General features: G+C 40.9%; 1 protein-coding gene across 4 annotated transcripts in view; it reads right to left on the bottom strand.

Moving 5' to 3' along the window:
• MATR3 (matrin 3) overlaps positions 1-7,644 on the bottom strand; it is a 225,390-nt gene extending 217,746 nt beyond the window's left edge. The window contains exon 1 of one of the 4 annotated variants that reach the window (XM_085617886.1): positions 7,530-7,644. The gene's annotated coding sequence lies outside the window, so the exon portion shown is untranslated. Of the gene's footprint in view, positions 1-7,488 lie in introns of all 4 variants that reach the window. The other 3 variants (XM_085617885.1, XM_085617887.1, XM_085617888.1) reach the window with 3 other exon arrangements.
• Positions 7,645-22,727: the final 15,083 nt, after the last annotated feature.

The following is a 22,727-nucleotide window of genomic DNA, read 5'->3' as shown; positions in this document are numbered from 1 at the left end:
AAATACTTTAAATAGAATTGCAACAAATACATTCCTTTCAAATTCAGGAAGGCACAGAATTCAAATTGCTTTGAAAGGTAGGACACCAGGATCCTCGAGTGGAACACTCCATTTACCTAGCTAGAAACAGAAGCTATGTATCCCAGAGTTGAAGGGGAGATAATGTGGCTATAATTTTTTTTTTTTTTTTTTTAAATCACGTTAGACGGTGCCCTGTAGACTAGACCTTATATTTCTAATCCAGTGTGGCCGATACAAACACTAGCAGCCTCACACACCAACTCAACCACAAAGGTTATCCTTCATTCTTGAATTTGATCTTTGTTTTTGCCTTTTAGTTATGCAGCCAGTGATAAGTATACCACAATCACCGACAGTTATTCAAATGTTGTATCTGGGGGTGTCAGAGGAAAAAAAAAATCCAAGGGATATTAAAAATAGAAGCAAATAACTAATGTTGGGAGACACCGATACGGCCAATAAAATGTGCTGGTTCAATGAAGGCCGATAGAGAAACAACAAATGAGTTGAAATAGGGGTGCATTTGTAAGTACGAGAATAGTCAAGAGAAGTTATTTCACATCAGCAATTAAGGCGCTTGGAGGGCAAAGAACAAATGGTTCCAACAAGTTTAACAAAGCGTAAGTTGTTGATAAAGCAAGCAAAATAAATGAAAGTTTCAGAAAGTACATTCCTAGAATGTTATGTAGGTTACAGTGGCCGTTCACTTTCAAGGGAGTGCTGGATTGGATTTGCTTATGAATAGGTATTGTGTTTTCAAAACTTTGAAAAAGATTAGAAACTAACAAATTCCCATAGGAGGACATTTGTGACCGATTGATTAGAAGTTTGACTTGGGTGTACCACTAGATTACATCAAAGAAAAATACATGCTTCCATATGAAGGAGAATTCGTTTTTATAAAGGAATCACACAGATAGAACATAGAACTAAGAAAAGAACAAACCATAGGTCAAATCTGATGTGTACGACAAACGCTAGAGCAAAAATCAACGCATACCAGAAGCCAACATAAAAAGCAAGAATAGGTATATTTTATTAGATGCTGAGAAGGCCTGTGAACGCATGCTGGGAGTGTATGCGGACTACGTTAGGCGATTCTGGTATCAGGGATAAATGTATTCAATTGGTACAGGCATTATATAAGACCCCATGTGACTGGAGGGTATATTCCGGGAGGTATTCAAATACATATCAGATACACTGCGGTACCCGACAGGGTGTCAGCTGCTTCCCATTATATAAGCGGACGAGAAATTCAATTTATGAAACATCCATATAAGCAAGGGGGGCTTCAACTCCCCGATTTTAAGCTACATTTTTGGGCTGTGTTTGTCGACGGGCCTGCACAGCTTATTAATTCGGTGGAACCAGATACAGCACCTTTCCGCTATCAGCGAGCGTTTGGGGCAAGGTCCAGGCTCTTATCGGCTGGAATATCCTAATAATTAGAAGAGGGTTTGGTTTGAGGTTGTGAAGGATGCTATTCGTATTTGGCAGGCAATTTGAAATAAATATTCAATAGCTTTTTTTTAAATAAAGAAACGTCGCTCTGGGATAATCCTGCTTTTTCACCAGCGTTTCATGATCAAACTGGTAGGGCCTGGGCGCGATATGGGGTTCAGATTATGGGGCAACTGTATGGCTTCTGCTCATTGGATTGTGAAGGTACAGAGCTAATAGTACAACTATATAAACTAGGCAGGAAACAGTTGATAAGCATGGTATATCAGGATTTTTGTCAGTGTGCTACTGGCAACAAAATGGAGCTGGCTATCATCTTCCGATATTCTTGTCTCAGAGATCATTGGAGATTGCAGATTGCTTGGTACACACTTCATCAATCTGAAATTACAACAGTTCAAAACTGTCTTTTATATTATACCCCGGAATTAATTTCCACATGGGGTGAGAAGGAGTCAATGGATAAAGTAAGTTGCCTGAAACGTAGTCTGCTAATTGCAGATATTGTACATGTTTGCCACATGCCCTGCCTTACAGGACTTTTGGGTCGGGGTAACTAAGCTAACTTCCTCTGGTCTAAGTTTCATTATCCCTAAAGAGTTAATGATGGGCGTCACGTTTGAGTACGACGGGGTATCAAGTGTCTAACGACAATAATGATAATCTGTACTAGTTATGGATCACTGGCATGGACCTCTGCTGCTCCCCCCCACCGGCATCTGAATGTTTGGCTCCTGAGACAAATTTAGGAGTCTGAGTTGGCCTTGGCCAAAGCTAGGAGGTCCTTCCTCTCTGAGAAAGTTTGATAAAAATGTGGGTAGGTTTTAGCTGGGATTTCTCAAACTATAATGCTGATTGATTTTTCTTATATCAACTGCTAATTCTGGGTACAATCATGTTTGATTGGTGATATCTAAGTCTTAGAGTCGACCATATTACAGCATGTAATATTTTCTGCTTTCGTTTTTTTGCCTTTGTTTCTATTCTATCTGTACGAATATTTTTTTTACTTGAAATAAAAGAAAGTAAGACACCCTTTAAAATAGTCTCATCAATAACCTCTTCATAAGTGAGCATCACTGAATCTGCGACGAGTTGTCAAACGCATAAAATGTAAATTTTTGGGGGAAACCGCAGCCACGCCTATCAGAAATGAAAACAAAATGTTTGATTTTTCAACTTCCACCAGGTGAATAGAACTAGCTATTTACTAAAGAGAAGGCAAATGAAATTTAAACAACCTTTCATAAAGCAGTAAAAAAAAAAAAACAACTGAGATGAGAATCTTGACATCTTTCCACGGACTATGCTTCTGTCTTTCTACTGTATTGGAGAGAATTAGATGAGAATCATAACTAAATTTGGTAGCCTCAAGCGTGTGGGTTGACGTGTTGTAGGTATGTAAGGAGACTCGGGGAAGTGCACCATGTGATTAGGGGAGGTGTGCATATATTATTACAGGGGGATTGAATGTTGCACAAATGACAAGTACCATCCCAAGTTAAAAAAATGTTTTTTTTTTAAAAAAAGCTTGTTTCTACTCTATGTAGACAACTTAATCACCCCCCCCCCCCCCCAAAAAAAAATACACAATTCACCCTGTAACGAGGGCAGGGACTTGGTTCAACGTAAAACTACCTAGAACAAGACTTCAATGCAATACTTATTGTATCTTAAAAGGTTAAACTGAGACTTGCCATAATGGGTTGTTTTACACTCATTAGTCTTCTACAAAGACACGTGGGAAGTATCAGATGTGCACACAGGTTAAGGACCGGACATTCAGGTGGGTTGACCAAATTGCAAATGTCACTTTAAGGCCCACATAATTCTGTTATTGATTGTACTACTGAATGGTTTAGAAATGCGACGATAAGAATCTTTGGAAGCCTGGAAAGGCTTGAAAAGGGCCACAAATCTCTTCAATGTGTACCTTCATAGCAGATGATCACAATACAGCTTTAAACAAAAAGGAGGCACAGGAAACCTGCCACTACTGAATGGCTCACAGTTCCTGGTTAACCAGAAAAGCCAACCGAAAAATAAAATATGAATGAAAAAAAAAAAAAAAAAAAAAAAAGAATGTCTAAAAAGATGCTGCCAAATACATTATGTTAGGGACTCGCTGCATAACAACGCAGAGGCCCAAAAAAGGCATATCTAGTATGTGGCTCTTTCTTCTACATACCTTTCTAGGTCGTGCATATTGACGTTTTTTGTTTATCTAGTTTTACAGATCTACTCTGTACAATAACAATACTCAAGAGCCTGCTGGGTCAGCCCACTGCTGCTTGGCTGTCAATCTCAATTGCGTTAGGGGTGGCAGGCGAGAGCATTCACTCAGCTGGTATTTGAGGCAGACAGTTGACTTAATATTATTGAGTACAAATGAGATGCCTTCGATCTTTGAGGTCCATACACCTGCAGTCTCGGCTGCTGCAAAGCACCATAACATTTGTTTCACTTCCTACTCCTGTGGAGAGTAGATTAGACTGTGTGTGGCCAATATCCGACACCACCGTACTGTTAATATGAATTTAATGTACAGTTTCAAGATATCTCAAAGTATTTAGCTGATTTTCCTCTAGTATTTTGAAATGTTCTCATACTTTTTCAAACAATGCTTTCCCTCATTGGCAAAGCTCAATAGCCTAACATCAACATCCAACGGACAAGATTGACTTTTTTGCTGCTTGTATTCAACTGGTTGCCCAAGTAAGATTGACTTCCATTTGTCCATTAAGTCCAGCATTCGCTGATAAAATACATGCAGAAAGGCTGCTGGACTAAATGTTAAGTATGATTTCGTTGAAGCTAATACAAATGGGTGGAAGTACATTCAGCTGCAAAGGCAATAGATAAGGGATATGAACTCACATGCTTTTTTAGCACAACACCACAATGGTGAACATATGGAAGCTACGAGAAAGCAAAAATTGATTATATGTACTAGCCAAGCAGTGATGTGCGCGTCTTAAACGCAACCGTGGCAAAAACAAAATTGTGTACTTTGGATGGAGACCAGTGAAATGTAAAAGGCATCTCAAATAGACATTACAGGGACAGGATATAAAACTTTTACATTATCTGCAACATGCCTGCAATTAAGTTTGCGAGCAGACACGGAAGTAATTTACTTTTGGAGCAAACTAACGTGAATAAGCATTGTGGGTTTAATACAAAACACGATTCTGCCTATGGTACCAGGTCTGCTTTGCTACGAGACAAGGCAGCATGCATACACTTTTTTTTTTGTTGAAACGTTTTTTATTGTTTTCCAAATCAACAACTGCAACACCCATCCCCCTACCTCAACCCGTCCAAGGAGTACCGCATATTTATCACCAATACCAAGTATCCAGGAGAAGGAACATCCTTCCCACACAATTGCACCCGGAGCGTACCCTCAGCCCCCGACCATCGCGCAAACGCCGCCCTCCACCGCAAGAAGCTAGGCCCCCCGGATTTCCAATGCATAGTCAGTTCCCTCTTGGCCAGCATGCATACACATGACCCACCAATGACTGGTTACACTGTACAAGGCACCAAAATCCATGGAAGGTGAACGATAAACATTTTAACACTACTCTACTAGTCAAGACTGAATGCAGGGCTATAGTATCATGCAAATCATAATAAACCAAATCAAGAATTCGGATGCAATCTCCACAAATGACTCGGAAATCCTGTTCGTTTACGACATACAATGAATAGATTGATTAGTTCAAAATAAAATTACAATTTGAAGCAGGCCCTTCTAATCTTGAAAGCCACAACAACGAAAAACTGGCAATTAACGTTAAATACGCGTGTACTGTTAAACATGGCTGGATTTAATCGGAGCAGTTTCAATCAGTTGATTTACTTAACCTTCCCAATGTAAACTATGGTAAAGCCTAATTTAAACAGCTAAATGCAGATTAAAACATATTTTAGTTTCACATAGGCAATCCATTAAGACGCATATTTCAAAGACAAACAAACACCATGGTAAATATAAATCACTATCAGTAGAAGAAAGTGCTGATTACTAAGAACTCTGCTTGATCACAATTTTAAATGCTTAAAAGCTACCTAAAAATGTAACATCAACTTTATAACATTGTAAGGCAGAAGACTGAAAATGTTGTTCCTTTACTTCTATTCTCTTATATACAAGCATGAGCAACGGCAGAGAATATGACCAAATGACTTGTTAACACCACACAAATAACGGCATAAAGATTGTGTAAACTTTAAAATGTATCTCACTCATTTATCCATTAAGAGTGGTTTCAAATCCGTACATCTTTTAATTAACCTGCTTGTTCTCGTCATAGTTCTGCATCAAGTAGGTAAGTAGTCGTCTGCTTTCATTTATTCCAGAGGGTGTTTTCTCAATCCAGTTTGAGTAAAGTGAGACATGTTCCATGTAAGGAGTTCTCATTTTTCTTTTAAGTGTTTTGTACCCAAAACATAATCTCTGTTGTGTTAATGTGAATAATTGGTTACTCCGCAAATGTAAAGGTTGCTTGGCAGCTGTACTAGCTTTAATTGATTGGAGTCACGAAGCTTCGTGATGACCGATTTATTCTTTTTGAGAGGAATTGTAAGGTGACATGCTGAGCTTTAGTGTGCACGTTAATGGTAAAAAAATGTTTGCAATATATCGTGATAGAAGCAAGCGTCCATCAATTAAGTTGGGCGCCTAGACCAAAGCTGGTGCTGGATTGCTTATCATTACTGCGGAATAATAACCCTAAAACAAAAGACTACCACTTTAGATGGTGAACCCCTCCGATAAGTAAGGAGTCGGGTGACAGCACCTAATGCATTACAGACATTGTTTATAAGTCTACTACGGTTAGGTTTGAGGTCATTGTTTCAGACACGCACAAGTAACCCTAACAGACTTCATGGAGTCATAGTCACAGGTGGTCAGAAACCGGATGGGGTGGGTTTTCCCCAATCTTTTTTAGGGATCGTATTAATATTCGAAATCCATATTGCATTGGAGCACTTACACCAAGGGTTCAACTTAGGATTTGGTCTACTTCGTGGATTCCTTTCTTATTTTCGAATTGAATGCAGTACTTTTAAATGAGATTGACCCGTTAAAGAATAAGTATACTTTGTTCACGTATTTTAATGGGTTTGACTGATGCATTTGTTTTCTCTACTTACAACATTTAAATACATACTTTGGCCCCTCAAATCCACAAACAAAAGAAACCTATGATCATCGACAAATCTTATCACTCGGCAAGCCACATCCATGGGAGCCCGGGACACTTGGTTAAAGAAAACACCAGCCATTTTAGTATGCGGATAAAAATTGCAGTATTATCCTAATTCGAGTGCACCATCCTACATCGAAAGGTAACAATAAGCATACAGAAAGAATTCAAAACAGGCAAGTCAATGGACGACATCTGCCATTAGCGTTTAATATTAAATTAACCTCTGTACGAGTCAGCAACTGAATCAGCAGACGTGATACACACCTGAGGGGGCGGAACAGGGTCCTGTGATTACTCACTACGCTTACCAATGTCGCATTTTCAGTACACTTCATATGAAGAAATTAACGCCAAATGATAGGCTTCGTCTACCAAATAAATGTGTTTTTGCGCAATAGTAATGCAGCCCAGACAGAATCCGGAAGCTGGCGCTAAAATACGTCGAACAATGTTCATACACGAGGTTCAGTAGTGAACGTTTCCAAAGTAATTGAAAAGAAGAAAAAAAAAATAACCAGGGTAACAATTAGAGAGGACTGGCAACGGAAACCTTTCTACCATATAAAAAAATCATACAGGAGTCAACAACATCCATACAACAGCAATTGAAAGAATAGAAAGCAGAGTCTGCACGCTGCGGCACACAATATGTTGAGGCCCAACCCGATGCTCTTTGAACGAACGCAAGTAATCCACAATACCCGAAGGAAATAGGTTGCAGAAAAAGATTCAAACAACCCACAAACACCAAATGTTGCAAAAATCGCGCGCGCCCTGAACAAACCTTTATTTTACATAATTTCTAACGACGCCACATACCCCTACCTGCAACGCCCGCTCCTCGGAGGCCACAAAAAAGGACCCACAATGCACTGCGCCCTAGAAACAATGCAACTGCGCCTCTAATTCTGCGCACGTGGGCGGGGCCATGGGCGGCCATGTTGTAGATGTGTTGGTGTCGCGTTTCTATTGGTGCTTTACAAATAGAAGATTCGTCACATGACTCCAAGATGGCAGCTTCTGGGTTACCGGTATCATTTACAGGCAGACTTTTGAAATGTCCGACGGGAGATTTTTTCAACTGAGTTCCAATTATGACCTTGATTGTTGACGGGACACCAGGAATAATCCCGTTTTGATGTTCAAGTAGTAGGCGTGAACAGCATTGTAATTGTGTATACAGTTAAATATATATGACTTTCTCAAGTTATTCTTTTTCCGTTGTGCTATTTTTAAGATACAAGGAAACGCAACAAAAGGGAAAATTTATTTATTTATTTATTTAATGCGTTTTTATATAGCGCGGACTTTACCCGAAGGTATCAGAGCGCTTCACAATAGCAGCAGTAATGATACATAAGGAGCAAAAATACAAGTGAGCATGTTACAAAATCAAACGGTACGTTACATGAGGCAATAGTGAAAATTGTGCAAGTATCAAGGGCAAACAAAATATAAGAGGTAGCAAACGATACGTTACAAACGGAAAAAGTGATGTGTGCAGGTTACAAGAGCATACAAAGTACACATAGAGGTAAAAGGAAAAAAATTGCAATAAATGGCCGACACTCAGAACACTAAAACAGAAGTTACGTTACATGAGGCAGTGGTGGCCGTAGTGCATGTATCAAAAGCAAACAAAATACAAGAGGTAGCATACGATACGTTACAAAAGGAGAAAGTGACACGTGTGCATGTTACAAAAGCGATCAAAATACAAGTAAAAGTATAATACTGCAATATATGGCAGACACTCAAAACACAAAACACTGGGAAGGCACTTCTATAGGCATGGAGAACAGAATTTCCTATAATGGAAGGACTTCCTTCAGAAAATATAGGGCGTGAATTAAATTTGGAAGTGTCTTTGAAGGAGGAGAGATTTGAGGTCAGTTTTGAAGGCCTGGGAAGAGGTGGTGGTCCGGAGCTGAGGCGGAAGTGAGTTCCAAATTCTCACCGCGTTGCCTGAAAAGGATTGGGACATCGATCTTTCCTTCTTGAAAGTGGGAGGTTCAAGCAATACATTTTCTGCATTCCGTGATGGTCTGGAGCCACCAGAGAGTTTCAGTTTATCCGCCAGGTAGCGAGGGGAGGATGAGTGCAAGGCTTTGTGGGTGATACAGGCAGTCTTGTAGATAGATCTTGCCTCTATGGGAAGCCAACGGAGGGTGGATAAAATGGGTGTGATGTGGTCGCTTCTTTTGGCCCCATGTATGAAGCGAGCTGCTGAATGGAGAACAGACTTCAGGGGGGACAGGTGGGATTTGGGGAGGCCAGTAACAAGAGAATTACAGTAGTCTAATCTGGAGAGAACCAGCGATTGGACCAGGGTTTTAAGGTCGTGCTCCGGGAAGAAGCGACAAATCCCCCAAAGAAGGCGCAGTTGGTATCGAGCAGACTTTGCAATGGAATCGATGTGGGAGAGTAGATTGAGTTTTTTGTCGAGTATGACGCCAAGGGATTTTGCGCTCTCGACAATGATGGGTTTATTGTTCAGTAGATTAATCTGATCCATCCATGATTGCACTGGGGGAGGAGAAAGTGAGGAGGAGAGGAGGAGGAATTCAGTTTTGGAGGGATTCAGGACCAGTTGATGAGTTAACATCCAGTTTTGAGTGGAGTCGAGAGTAGAGCTTAGGAGGGAGAGATCGTGAGTGGAGGCCACCTTAAAGTAGATTTGAGTGTCGTCCGTATATAGATGATAGTGGATCCCGGATTTACTCAGGAGATTTCCCAACGGTTCTAAGTAGAGATTGAACAGTGTGGGTGCAAGTATAGAGCCTTGAGGGACACCTTGACCGACCGCTAAAGGAGATGAAAGACTGTTCGCTATTTTGATCATTTGGGATCTATCATGTAAACCTGCTGCCATGGAATGATTGATTTAAATCTAAGGTTGAATCAACGCTATACTCTGACTCCCCTTCTATTTTAGCCCATTGTGCTTCACATTAGCTAACCACCACCTTCAGTTACTTATACCCCCGCCTCAAAAAAACATCCCTCACACACCTTGGATACTGATTATGTGTAGGGCTGCTGGGTTTGTATTTTTTTCAAAAAATCAAGTAGCGGTGAGAATGGACCACTTGTCCTGTATAACCAGGGTCTTTGTTCGTGTTGGAACCTTCATAAACAAGCATTTGCAATGCAACAGGTCTCGCATTTGCTAGAGTTGGAGCTATTGTAATTCCCCATTAAAGCAGGTGGAAAATATCCTGTAAAGTCAATAGTTTTTTTCAAAGCGGAAAAGCCTAGGATCTACAATGTACATGTGTATAGCCCTATATATCTTATAGGGATTGCCATTGTACAACCAAGCCAAGGCATTCTAAGCATGTTCAGTCTATAAAGAAAATTAATAACCTATTCAGTTGCATAACGTTTCACGGTGTACCAGAATTCCGATTTTAATTCACTTAGATTTGCAGGGATTTTCTATTAAAGCTCAGCAACCAATAATTACATTATTCTAACAAAGGGTTGTTGTTGCCTTTTTTAGATTTTAATTCCATTGCTTATTATTCATGGTTATCTGAAGTATTTTTCCTTTTTGCACAGCCATGCCTTCTGATCTGGGCCATTAATGGCTCACTAATGCAAACTACAACGAGACCTATTGCATTGCAAATGCTTGTTTTAATCCTCTTGCCTGTCAATCTGCACAGCTATTGGCCTGGCAGTCATGATTGACAGCATTTTGAATCACTCAAAAACAACCCATATTTCCGTTTTTACCCACATTTAAAAAAACAGACAGGAAAATAAATGGTTTTCCGTATGTATCTGTAAAAATCAGTAAAAAAAAGCAAAATAGGGAGCCTTACTCATAATATAGCACCAGGGGCCCTCATTTTTGGCTTATCCGGCAAACTTCATTCCCCGGGATCATCCTGTCGTGTTTCTAGTCACCTTAAGCTGTTGGGAGAACTTCGGCGAAAGTACCAGGAATCTAGTCTTTGCTTCCAGGTTGTAGATGTTGAGCAGTTCAGGGTTAATCATATACATACAAAGTCCGGGGTCCTTTGTTCATAGCACTATATATTGCTCCAGCTTCTTCGAAATATCTGCTGCTCAACACGACTCTGGTGAACAGGGTGTGCTGAACTGTACGTCGCTAACCTCTCACTGCATTCTAACACATTCTAGTGATGTCTAGTAAGGGCTGAAATAATTTCGGTATAAAAAGTTCAAAAGTTTGAGCAATCCCAAAACTAACTACTGCGTTCATTCTCAAATCTGCATGAATTGTCACAGAGAATTTAATTAAAAGCATAACATCATGCACATACCAAATCAGGCAACAGGGCCATAAATTGTTCTTAACCTCTCACACCGCAGAGCGCACCGAAAGCGCAGTGCACATACAAACAAGTAATCATCACCCCTTACCTGGATGGTCTAAAGGTTAGCGAGTAGTTGAGAGTGCAGCTGGTGGTAGGTTCCGATGGTAAACTATCGACAAGTTTGTCTATTCCCTTTATTCCACAGCTCTAGAAATTGTATGGTCACTAAAGCTATAAACTGTTTTAGGCAGATCATGGCTCATATAATGCGCACGCTGTCTGTTAGGTTAACACAAAGAGATTAATATAAAAACAGCCAGGTATGATTTAATATAGGGATTTCGTGGGCAGAGCCAGGTGACAGGTATGTGGTGTTCGTGGTATTGTACGGGACGCGCAGTTCTAAGAGGCTTGTGTCTGGGCTGGCTGCCTGCCCCCTCAAAGGTGCATTAATCATGCTTGTTTCACGATATTCACGATTATTAGATCTATACAGTGGTGTGAAGATGGAGGTCAAGGAAGGGGCGTAAGGTTACTGACTACTAATTATGTCATAAATTGGCACCATTATTATTTACAATCGAAGTGGTGTTTGCAGAAGTTAACATTACAATATCGGATTTCAAATTAATTGGCTACTGATGCACAGGAAAAAGGCCACCTGCCCCAGTTCTGCTGCCAAGTTGAAGTTCAGTTGCCAAGGCTTTAGAGCCGTCCAACCATCACATCATATTATGGGCATGTCAGTACTTGTTGCACCTTCTATGAGCTGCAACAGTCCAGACGCATTACAGGAGCTGCAATAAGATAGTCAAGTCACTTCACACAAGCTGCACTGAATACCTTGTACGAGCTGCGACATACCAGTCACTTTAAACAAGCCAGCCAACAGTAGATGTAAGGTGCCTGTTGCCTTCAGTGAGCATTAGAGGACAGGCGCTTTTTTTTAGGTCCATAGGGAAGTCACCTGAACGGGCTGGTTTTCTGGTGCATGACGTTTCAAGGTTGTCTCATTTATTAACCTTAGAAGAATGAACGATTGAGTGAGCACCTGGAAGGATTCACTGTTCTGTCTTGTAAGTTAGCTGCAGGCAGTGGGCACGTATCTCAATGCGCTGTTTTTCCACAATTTGGTTTGTAGAAGTATCTGAGCAGCATGTGTGAGAAAGTGGCTCTGTATATACTGTCCCCAAATAGGTACAGGGTGTACAGAGTCCACAGTCCCCAAAGGCTTGGCAAAGGCTAAAGTTAGATATAACCTTACTCTCTAAAGTGGTAGCTTGGTCGAGCAGTAAGGCAGTATCAGAGGACAGTGTAAAGCATTTGTTGTACACACTCAGTCAGCAAATGGTCTCACACACTCAATAACTGAACTCTAGGCCAATAGTTTATATATAAAAAATAATCATTGTTTTATTTTAGAACCAACAATGGGTATTAAAATATACTTTCTCAGAATGAGATTGTGAGAAAGTGCCATCTTTCTTGCATGGTATGCCCCCACTTTTTGCTGAATTGCTGAATGTACTTTGACTGAGTGTACCCTGGACTCCTGCCAATCAGGTGCCCAGGGCCTATGTTCCTTCCCTAAAACAAACCAAACCCAAATTGGCAAACCCTAGCCACATGTCAGCCCCTGGTAAATGGTACCCTAAGTACCCAGGGCTTTGTGACCAAAGAAGGCCTCTAAGAGCTGCAGCACTCCTTGTGCCACTCTTAGAGGCCCTGTACCCTTACACACACACACTGCCTTTGCAGGCTGAGTGTTTGGGTGCAAGACAAAAACAAAGTCGACATGGCACACATCCCTGTGTGCCATGCCCATCACATACACTGCCATGGCATGCATCAGTCACCCCTCTAGCTGGGTGCCTTATGCCAATGGTGTGGGCACAGGAGCAGGAGCCCTGTGCCCCTACAGTGGCCAGGTCCATTCCTGAGCCCTGTAAGTGCAGTGCTGCCATTTAAGAGTACATGGTGCTGAGAGCTCGTCAAACACGAGCTCCACAGCACCATAATGGCAACACTAAAGACTGAGAAGTTTGGTATTAAACTTCTCAGCACATTAAACCCACACTGATGCCAGTGTGGGATTTAATGTACCCAGCACCCCAGAGGGCATCTTAGAGGTGCCCCCTCGAACCTAACCTACAAATCCACATCTGCTCTGTGGCTGCCTAGGCTGCCACCCAGCAGACATGTTGCTGGACCCCTGGGTAGGAGAGCCCCTGCTCTCCTGGTCCTGCAACAATGCACATCCTGGGCGAGGTGCTAAATCTCCTCCCCCAGGATGGGCAGGGGGAAGCTTCAAAGGCATGCCGCCTCTGTGAGCTTCCCCAGGCCCCTGCAACCCCCCACTCTGGCGGGAAGCTTTGGCCGGAAACCCCAAATAAGGACAGGGGATGTGCCAGCCTACCAACCCCACTCCTCAGGTGGGGGATGCGAGGTGAAGCACATCTCCGGGCTCTCGCCATCTTGAAGATGGGGAGCCCTACACTATCAGGACTAGGCTACTGCCCCCCTCCCACAGGAGAGAGGCAGGATAGGGGGTGTACTCACCCCAGGACGGGGACCCATTGGTCCCTGCCCTTCACCTACCTGTAACGCCCCTAAATCTAGTATTTAGGGGCACCCTGAACCTTCCCATTCCAGATTCCAAACTACGAAGAGCAAGAAGAAAGAAGACCTGCCCTGCAGCTGCTGAAAAGAGGAAGACACCAACTGCTTTGGCCCCAGCCCTACCGGCCTGTCGACCCTCGATCCTGCTCCAGCCCGGCATCTCTTGTGGCTAGCAACCTCACCAACCCCGGAGGACCTGGCTACCTTTTGGCTCTAAGCCCCTGGGACTCCCATGAGTGAAGGCTCTACTCGAAACCTATTGTGGAGGTGTAGCCTCTTCATCAAGTACACGAAGATCAGAAGTAGTTCATTGAGGTTTTATTAGGTACAAGCAAATGAAGAAACCTCATCCAACAGCATCAAGAGTAACAGCTTCACTCCTATTTGAATATCCTCTGCACATCATTCAGTGTTCTAAACATCTCTAGGCAACCTTACCATATTCTAAGTTCTATATTCTAGGCTTACTAAGAACACACTAATACTAAGAATACCACATCATCTCCCCCCGAATAAACGGATGTATGACGTTACAACGCACACTTTTACAATGCATGCACTTACAACGCATTTTTTACAACGCATAATCCATTACAACGCATGACATTACAACGCATGACACTACAACGCATTTTTAAAAACTACCTTTACAACGCATTTCCATTACAACGCATACTACCTTTACAACGCATACCATTACAACGCATAATATTAAATTGCATTTAAGGTAAGTATTAGATAGTATAGGGGTAAAAGTTACTTTTCTAACTCCAGGGGGTGCAACAGTAGGGTAAGTGTTGGATAGTATAGGGGTAAAAAATACTATTCTAACTCCAGGGGGTGCAACAGTAGGGTAAGTGTTGGATAGTATAGGGGTAAAAATTACTATTCTAACTCCAGGGGGTGCAACAGTGGGGTAAGTGTTGGATAGTATAGGGGTAAAAATTACTATTCTAACTCCAGGGGGTGCATCAGTAGGGTAAGTGTTGGATAGTATAGGGGTAAAAATTACTATTCTAACTCCAGGGGGTGCAACAGTAGGGTAAGTGTTGGATAGTATAGGGGTAAAAATTACTATTCTAACTCCAGGGGGTGCAACAGTAGGGTAAGTGTTGGATAGTATAGGGGTAAAAATTACTATTCTAACTCCAGGGGGTGCAACAGTAGGGTAAGTGTTGGATAGTATAGGGGTAAAAATTACTATTCTAACTCCAGGGGGTGCAACAGTAGGGTAAGTGTTGGATAGAATAGGGGTAAAAATTACTATTCTAACTCCAGGGGGTGCAACAGTAGGGTAAGTGTTGGATAGTATAGGGGTAAAAATTACTATTCTAACTCCAGGGGGTGCAACAGTAGGGTAATTGTTGGATAGTGTAGTGTAATATTATGCGTTGTAATGGTATGCGTTGTAATGGTAGTATGCGTTGTAATGGAATGCGTTGTAAAGGTAGTTTTTAAAAATGCGTTGTAGTGTCATGCGTTGTAATGTCATGCGTTGTAATGGATTATGCGTTGTAAAAAATGCGTTGTAAAGGTAGTGCGTTGTAAAAGTTGCGTTGTAAAGGTTGTTCCCCGAATAAACACATTAAAGAATACAAAGTAATAAAAGATACAGAAAAACTAAGGTACACAATCATGTAGACGAAGAGGAATCTTTTTTACACGTTTAGGTCTATCACAAACAACATCTTTCGGTAAAACAGAGTTAGACACAATTTCTTCATCAAATTTACTTGTGATATGTCCTTCTTTAGAGATGTTGGAAGGCAAAACAGCAATCCTGCTAAGATTCCAGATTTTGTGATCACTGGTTTTAACGGCGTTATCAAATAATTTAATAATTTGAAAAGGTTTACTAAATTTAGAATTACAACTAGATTTCCTTGGAGATTTTATCTTTACCCAATCACCTACATGTACAATCGTTTTCTTAACAGCTTTTCTCACATCATAGTGAGATTTACGTTCAAGCATTTTCTTCTTTTCCTTTTCTTTCCAGTCAGGTATGGGATCAGTGTTGTTACCTGCCAAAAATCTTTTGTCACTAACCCAACACGGAAGCAAAGAAACATTTTCTATTCTCCCTTTAAACAAACGAAAGGGACTGACACCTGTGGAAGAGTGAGGTGAAAACCTATATTCCCTTACTTTTTTTTTTATTGCAAGTTCCCAAGAGTCACCACAAGACCAAGCTTGCTGAATTGTTACTTTTATGAACCTCTCCACAACACCATTACATTGTGGATGATAGAGCGCAGCCCTCTTGTGTGTAATTCCCCTCTCTTTTAGGAAAGATTGCATGCTATTAGATATGAATTGTACTCCATTATCTGACAGGATTATCTTTGGATACCCTTCATGTTCAAATAGTTCACTTAAAAATGTAATTACAATACCAGATTCAATAGAATTAACAATTTTGAATTCTGGCCATCTAGAATACAAGTCAATGCATACTATAATGTATTGATCTTGTGATTTTAATTTTATTGGTCCTAAGATATCAATGGAGATGTCAGACCAAGGTCCAGCAGCCTGCTGCCTAATAACCATAGGTTGAGTCCTGCATTTTAATGATTTGTCAGAGTTGCAACAATCAACACAATCACGTACTGCCCTTTCTACATGCGTGTCCATAGCAGGCCACCAGTATGCTTCTCTTAGCCTTTCCTTTGTTTTTGCAATTCCCATGTGTGAAGAGTGTGCATTACTCACCAGTTTATCTCTTAAAGGGTTAGGAGGTACTAGTTTACTGCCACGTAAGAGAAGGTTATCCAAAACAGCCATTTCATCTTTTACATGAAAGAAACCTCTCACGGTTTCATCACACACATTTTTGTGACACCAACCATTGTTGACCATATGAATTACTTTTTGTAAAATGGAATCTTTAGTAAGATTTTCCCTCCATTCATCTTCTGTGATCATTCCCTCACTAACTAAACATACATTGATTTCTTCATCAAAACTCTCTCCACCAAACAGGTCAGTATCATTGACCTCTTCATCGTTCTTATCTCCCAGTCTCGAAAGGCAGTCTGCAAGGATATTGTTTGAGCCTGGAACATGGAAAATTTCAAACTCAAACTCTTGTAGAGCCACAACCCATTTTCTAATTCTGTGTGAAACAAAATCTATACCCTTATTGGAGTAAACTTCCTTAAGGGGTTTATGATCTGTGAAAACCTTAAACTCCTTCCCCCACAAAAATTTCCTTAATTTCCATATAGCCCAAAAAACTGCTAAAGCCTCTTTCTCAATTACAGAGTACTGTAATTCTGCCCCTCTTAATGGTCTGGAAATGAAAAGTATAGTGTTATCTTTTCCATTTACCTTTTGTTTCAATACAGCTCCAATGCCGGTTGCACTGGCATCAGTTAAGAGAAACAACATTTTAGAAGGATCAAAACTGTCTAAACTATGAGCATTATGTAAATCATTTTTTATACAATTGAATTCTTCTTCACATTTTTTACACCATAAGAATTCATTACCTTTCTTCATAAGGGTACGGAGTGAGACAGTTTTTTCAGCAAAATTTGGTACAAATTTATGGTAATATTCAGCCATGCCAAAGAATTTTACCAGCTCGTCTTTGTTAGAAGGGGATCTTAGATTTAAGATGGAGTTCACTAGAGAAGGTTTTGGTTTGATACCATCTTGTGAGACCAAATGTACTAGATATTCTATTTCTTTTACATTAAAGTTACATTTGTCTCCACAAAGTGTTAAACCAGCTGATTGCAATTTCTGTAAAACATCTGTTACCCTAGTATCATGTTCCAAGACATCTTTACCATACATTAATATGTCATCTTGATATATTGTTACACCTTTGACATTATGCAAAACACTTTCCATCACCCTTTGGAACACAGAAGCTGCAGATATCAATCCAAAGGGCATCCTTACAAACTTGAATGTGCCAAAGGGTGTGACAAACGCTGTAAGATCTTGAGAAAGTTTATGGAGTTTGACTTGGTGATATGCAGACGTTAGGTCCAGCGAAGTAAAATGCTTAGCTTCATTGAGAGAACACAGCATTTCACTAATATTGGGTAAGGGATAGTGATCGACAACAACAGCTTTGTTTAGTTCTCTTAGATCAATGCAGAGACGGGCCTCTCCATTGGCCTTGCGGGCCATCACCACCGGAGAAACCCATTCAGTTGCTTCTACCTCCTGTATGATTCCCTTCACAATCAGTTTGTCTAGTTCATTTTTCATTTGTTCTCTAACGAGCAAAGGAACATTTCTGACTTTTGCTATTTTCGGAATAGCATCCTTTTTCAGAACAATTTGATGAACATATTTTTTTAAACAACCTAAATCATTTCCAAAAAGAATAGGGAATTTTTTTATCCATTCACTTGATTTGTTTTTAACTAAGGATACCTGAGGAATTTCTTTCAAACACACAGAGGGATTTTCATTTGGATCAAGAAAAACATTTAATTCCTTTTGATGTATCCAGCTGATAAGAGAGTCTCCTTTCATAGAAACATAAATCTTCCCAGGAATAATTCTTCCTTTCAAGTCTATGGTCCCTACGAAATATCCTAGAAGATCAATGGTAGTCCCTCCATACCCTTTGGGTCTCACATCCGGTTTATACAGAGTGACTTTATCTTTGAGTTTGTTTTCATAAAAGGACTTTGGAATCAGTGTAATTTTCGCTCCTGAATCAAATAGCATCTTTACTGGGGCATCATTTACTAAAACTTCTTCACACGGCCCCTCGGAGTCATTTTCATGTACTTGTGAAACAACAATTTCATCTAGATCATCTTCAAATAGATCTACCTCTACTTCTCTTATTTTCTTTTTAGGTTTGCTGGTTTTACAGCATTTAGAAAGATGTCCTCTTTTCCCACAAACTTTACAAATTGTTTTCCAACCCGGACAATCCTTATAATTAGCCAAATGTCCATTGTCGCCGCATCTATAACATTTTCCTTCAAATTTTTTCTCATTGACCGATTTTTGGGGTACAGATGTTTTGAGAAGTTTTGGATTTGACTACTTTCTCATCATGTTTTACGATCTTTACCTCAGTACAGTTTGATTTTTCACCTGAGTCATTTTTTTTAAGAACGTCAACACAAGCTTTACTGTGTTCATTGCTCTTTGCAATGACAATGACTTCATCCAAGGAAGGATTGTCTTTTTGCCACAACGCATCTCTTGTTTTTTCTTGTACACAACCTAACATGAATTGATCCCTTAGACGTTCATCCAGTGTGTTACCGAAATTGCATGTAGATGCTAGTTTCCGAAGAACAGTAATGTATTGTTGTACCGACTCTTCTTGTCTTTGCATGCGCCTACCAAAATGGTATCTCTCCAGTACAGTGTTTATTTTAGGAAGATAGTGAAGATCTAATTTCTTTATACATATCTCATATTCATTTAAAGAATTACTTTCTTGATCTGACAGTTCTGGAAGATGTTCGAAAACCTCCTGTCCTTCCGAACCTAGAAAATGCATGAGTAAGGAAGTTTTCCTTTCTGCACTTAAGGAAGTGCCACAAACTCTAGCATAGTGACTGAAAACCTTCTTCCACTTCTGCCATGGAATTGGAGGATCTTCTGGTGACGTCAAGAAAAATGGAGGAGTTGTGACGTTTTGCATATTGGATGCGAAGGATTTAAAGATTATATATTTTTTAAATAATCTTGTGGGTCTTCTATATCTTAAATACAAAATTCTGTAATTTAGATAAATTTTATATTGTGTTGATGAATTTCTCAAAATACATGAATAAATAAATATATATATATATATCCACAGTCACTATTGTTATAATGCGGAGTCTCCTTGTCAATGTAAATTTTGTTGCGCGATGAGGTTACACTTATCTCTAAAAAAAGTAGCGAGAATAATTATGTAGGCCCAAAGCGTCAGGCAAAAGCCCCACAGATCAGGCAATGCATGTGAGACAACTCTTCCAGGAATATAATTACATCATAATGGTGAGTGAACTCTTCCTGGAACGTGATTACATCATAATGGTTTCAGGCCTTTTCCTTGTGCGTGGTAGTAACTAGGCCAAAGGCGTCAGGCACAGGCCTTTAAGGTCAGGCAAGACGCGTATGCAGAGTCTCATTAAATAGAGGCCTTGAATTACCTATGCCGCTAGCAGCTGACGGTCTTAAAAGGTAACATGGAAGATCCTACCGTTGTTTGTAGAATAAAGCTCTCTTGTTACAGGAACATTTCAGAAGAGTCAAAGCTTTCAAGATGTGCTCTCTTGAGATTTCTTCTTGATTTACGTAGGTAATCGTCGCCAAAATGTGGAGGTGTAGCCTCTTCATCAAGTACACGAAGATCAGAAGTAGTTCATTGAGGTTTTATTAGGTACAAGCAAATGAAGAAACCTCATCCAACAGCATCAAGAGTAACAGCTTCACTCCTATTTGAATATCCTCTGCACATCATTCAGTGTTCTAAACATCTCTAGGCAACCTTACCATATTTTAAGTTCTATATTCTAGGCTTACTAAGAACACACTAATACTAAGAATACCACACCTATCTCTAACCCCTGGCAGAAGCCCGGAACCGCGAACCCAGCACACTCTGCACCAGCCGAGCCTGGCCAGTGCCGGAGTGAACAAAGACCCTGAGGACGACCCCATGGCGACTGTGACCCCGAGTCCAGCACCCAAGGACCTCCATCGACACTCCTGAAGAAGCCTGCAGCCTCAGAACCAGGTGCCCCCCCAACCGCGATCAACAGAGGGTAAGATTTCCCGACACCTAAAGGCACCCCTGCACGCGGCGCCCCACGGCCCCCTGTGCCCAATCCCGGGGTACCTACCTATCCTCCAACTACCCAACTTACCTCTCGAAGTGGTGGTGGCACCTGAAAAATCCTCGTCCCCGAGCTTCCAGTCTTTTTCTTAACCGGATATTTCCCATTGAAATCCATTGAGCGCCCGAAGGCTCAAAAGCACTCTGCACCCAGCCGCCCGAGTGGCCCTGGCAGTGAAAACTCTACTCCTACCTACTTCCCCACTTGCCCTGAGTAAGTGACCAGGAGCCCAGTTCCCACAGCCGCGTGGCTTGCCAGTCAGCAGCCACCAAACAAGGCCCCCCTATCCCTCATAGGATAACATTGGAAAAAGACTGCAAGCTCGGGGATGAAGATTCTTCAGGTGCCACCACCACTTCGAGAGGTAAGTTGGGTAGTTGGAGGATAGGTAGGTACCCTGGGATTGGGCACAGGGGTGTAGTATGCTGTATGTATCTGTATCTTTAAGTGCAGAACCTTTTATGTTAGAACTGTAGTATGTCATGATTACATCGTTGTGTTCTATGATTCTATGATCTCATATGATGTATTAGAGTTGGCTGAGTAACGGCGTTGTTCCTGTGCCGTGGGCTCTTTGTGTATTTACTACTGGTAAATTAAATCTCCTATTTGAAACTCATCTTGGACTTGGATTCGTGTGATTCCGCCACGCTACATTTCTTGGTACCAGGAGTGGGGTACATCTTTGAAGATTTGGAAATTCGTCAGTTGGCACCCTGACCAATTTAAAGAGCTCACGGCTGTCCCATTCTCGCTCGCTGCCCACCGGATCAATACAGGATAATTGAGGTGGGTTAAGCGCTAGCGCTATCTGACTTTATTTTTGGAAAAAAAAACGTTTTCTAGACTTTGCCATTTCGGCAGTTACGTTTGAATTTTCTCTAACCTGCGTGCCACTGGATGCTCGTGCCGTCCGCTTCGAGCTCTTTTAGAGTGTTCAGCTTCACGGAGTCCTTAGAGCGTTCAGCTTCACGGAGGCGTTCCATTTTTCGATCTGTTCTGCTGCTGTGTCAAGTGTTCTCTCAAGAAAAGACCGCAAAGCCTCATGGGAGCGTGATGACGTCATACGCCGGCGGCCATTTTGGTTAAGTTTCGAAGTTTCTTCGATCAGTTTCAGTACAACGTTCGTTTTGGCATTTTTAATGCGTTTTTCCTCATTTTTATTCAAATCTCGGCGCAGTTTATTAATTGAGCTTCATATTCAAAGCGATAATTTTTTTTTTTTTGAAACCTGGTTTTGATTTTTGTCTCAAGTACATTACTTTACCTCATTACATTAAAATGGCAACTGCTCAAGGAGTTATTCAGCCTACTTCTTTTCTTCTAAAACCAGGCAAACCTGAATTAAAATGGACTGAATGGTTAAAGGACTTTGAGAATTACCTTACTGCCATAGGTGCGGATGCTTATGCCCCTACCAGGAAATTGGCACTACTTCTCAACCATTTAGGTGCTGCTGGACGCAGAGTTTTCGAGAACCTTCCTCATTACCCGGCTCCTACGTCCGAAGACACCATTTGGAATGTTTTTGTTGAAGCAAAACTACGCATGGGGAAACAATACCCTGACTCAACAAGTGTTCTTCTGGAGAGATTCAATTTTGCGATGTGTAAACAAGCCTCAGATGACTCAGTAGAAGATTATATTGCTAATTTAAGAGTATTAGCCGAGAAATGCGATTTTGGTGCAAATGTTGATACACACATAAGAGATCAATTCGTGTTTCATTGTTTTTCCAAGAAAATACAGGAACGATTGCTCACTTCTTGTAATCCCACTTTGAGCGAAACAATTGATATCGCGAAAAGCATCGAGAGGTCAATTGTTACGTCCAAAGTTTTATCTAGTGTTCAACCCATGCAGTCGCTTACACAAGGTGTTCCTCAACAAGTATTACCACAAACCACGAATTTTATTTCTGATGAGAATACTGTTTGTGCCATTAATCCAAGGCAATACACTGATAGAAGGTTCATGAGAAACCAAAACCCTAGAGCGCAATTAATTTGTTTCCGTTGTGGATCAAGGAATCACATTGGTAATAACCCTTCATGTCCGGCTTTAGGGAGGAAATGTGGTAAATGTCAAAAATTTGGACACCTGCAAAGTGTTTGCAATAAAAGGTCAAATTATACCTCGTCTAATTCTAACCCCAATAGAATTAGAATTTCAAATGTCACTCTTGACTCTCCTGAAATTCAAGATTGCACTTCCCAGTTCTCTAACATAGTAGTTACTATTGACATTCCGGAGAATTCTGACAAACCTATTAAAGGGCCATTCACAGATATATGCATTGATGA

This window comes from Triturus cristatus, chromosome 7 (assembly GCF_964204655.1).
Source record: "Triturus cristatus chromosome 7, aTriCri1.1, whole genome shotgun sequence".
In the NCBI taxonomy this organism is placed as follows: domain Eukaryota; kingdom Metazoa; phylum Chordata; class Amphibia; order Caudata; family Salamandridae; genus Triturus; species Triturus cristatus.
Note: the sequence above shows the minus strand (reverse complement) of the source record. Positions and strands in the feature narration are given on the sequence as shown.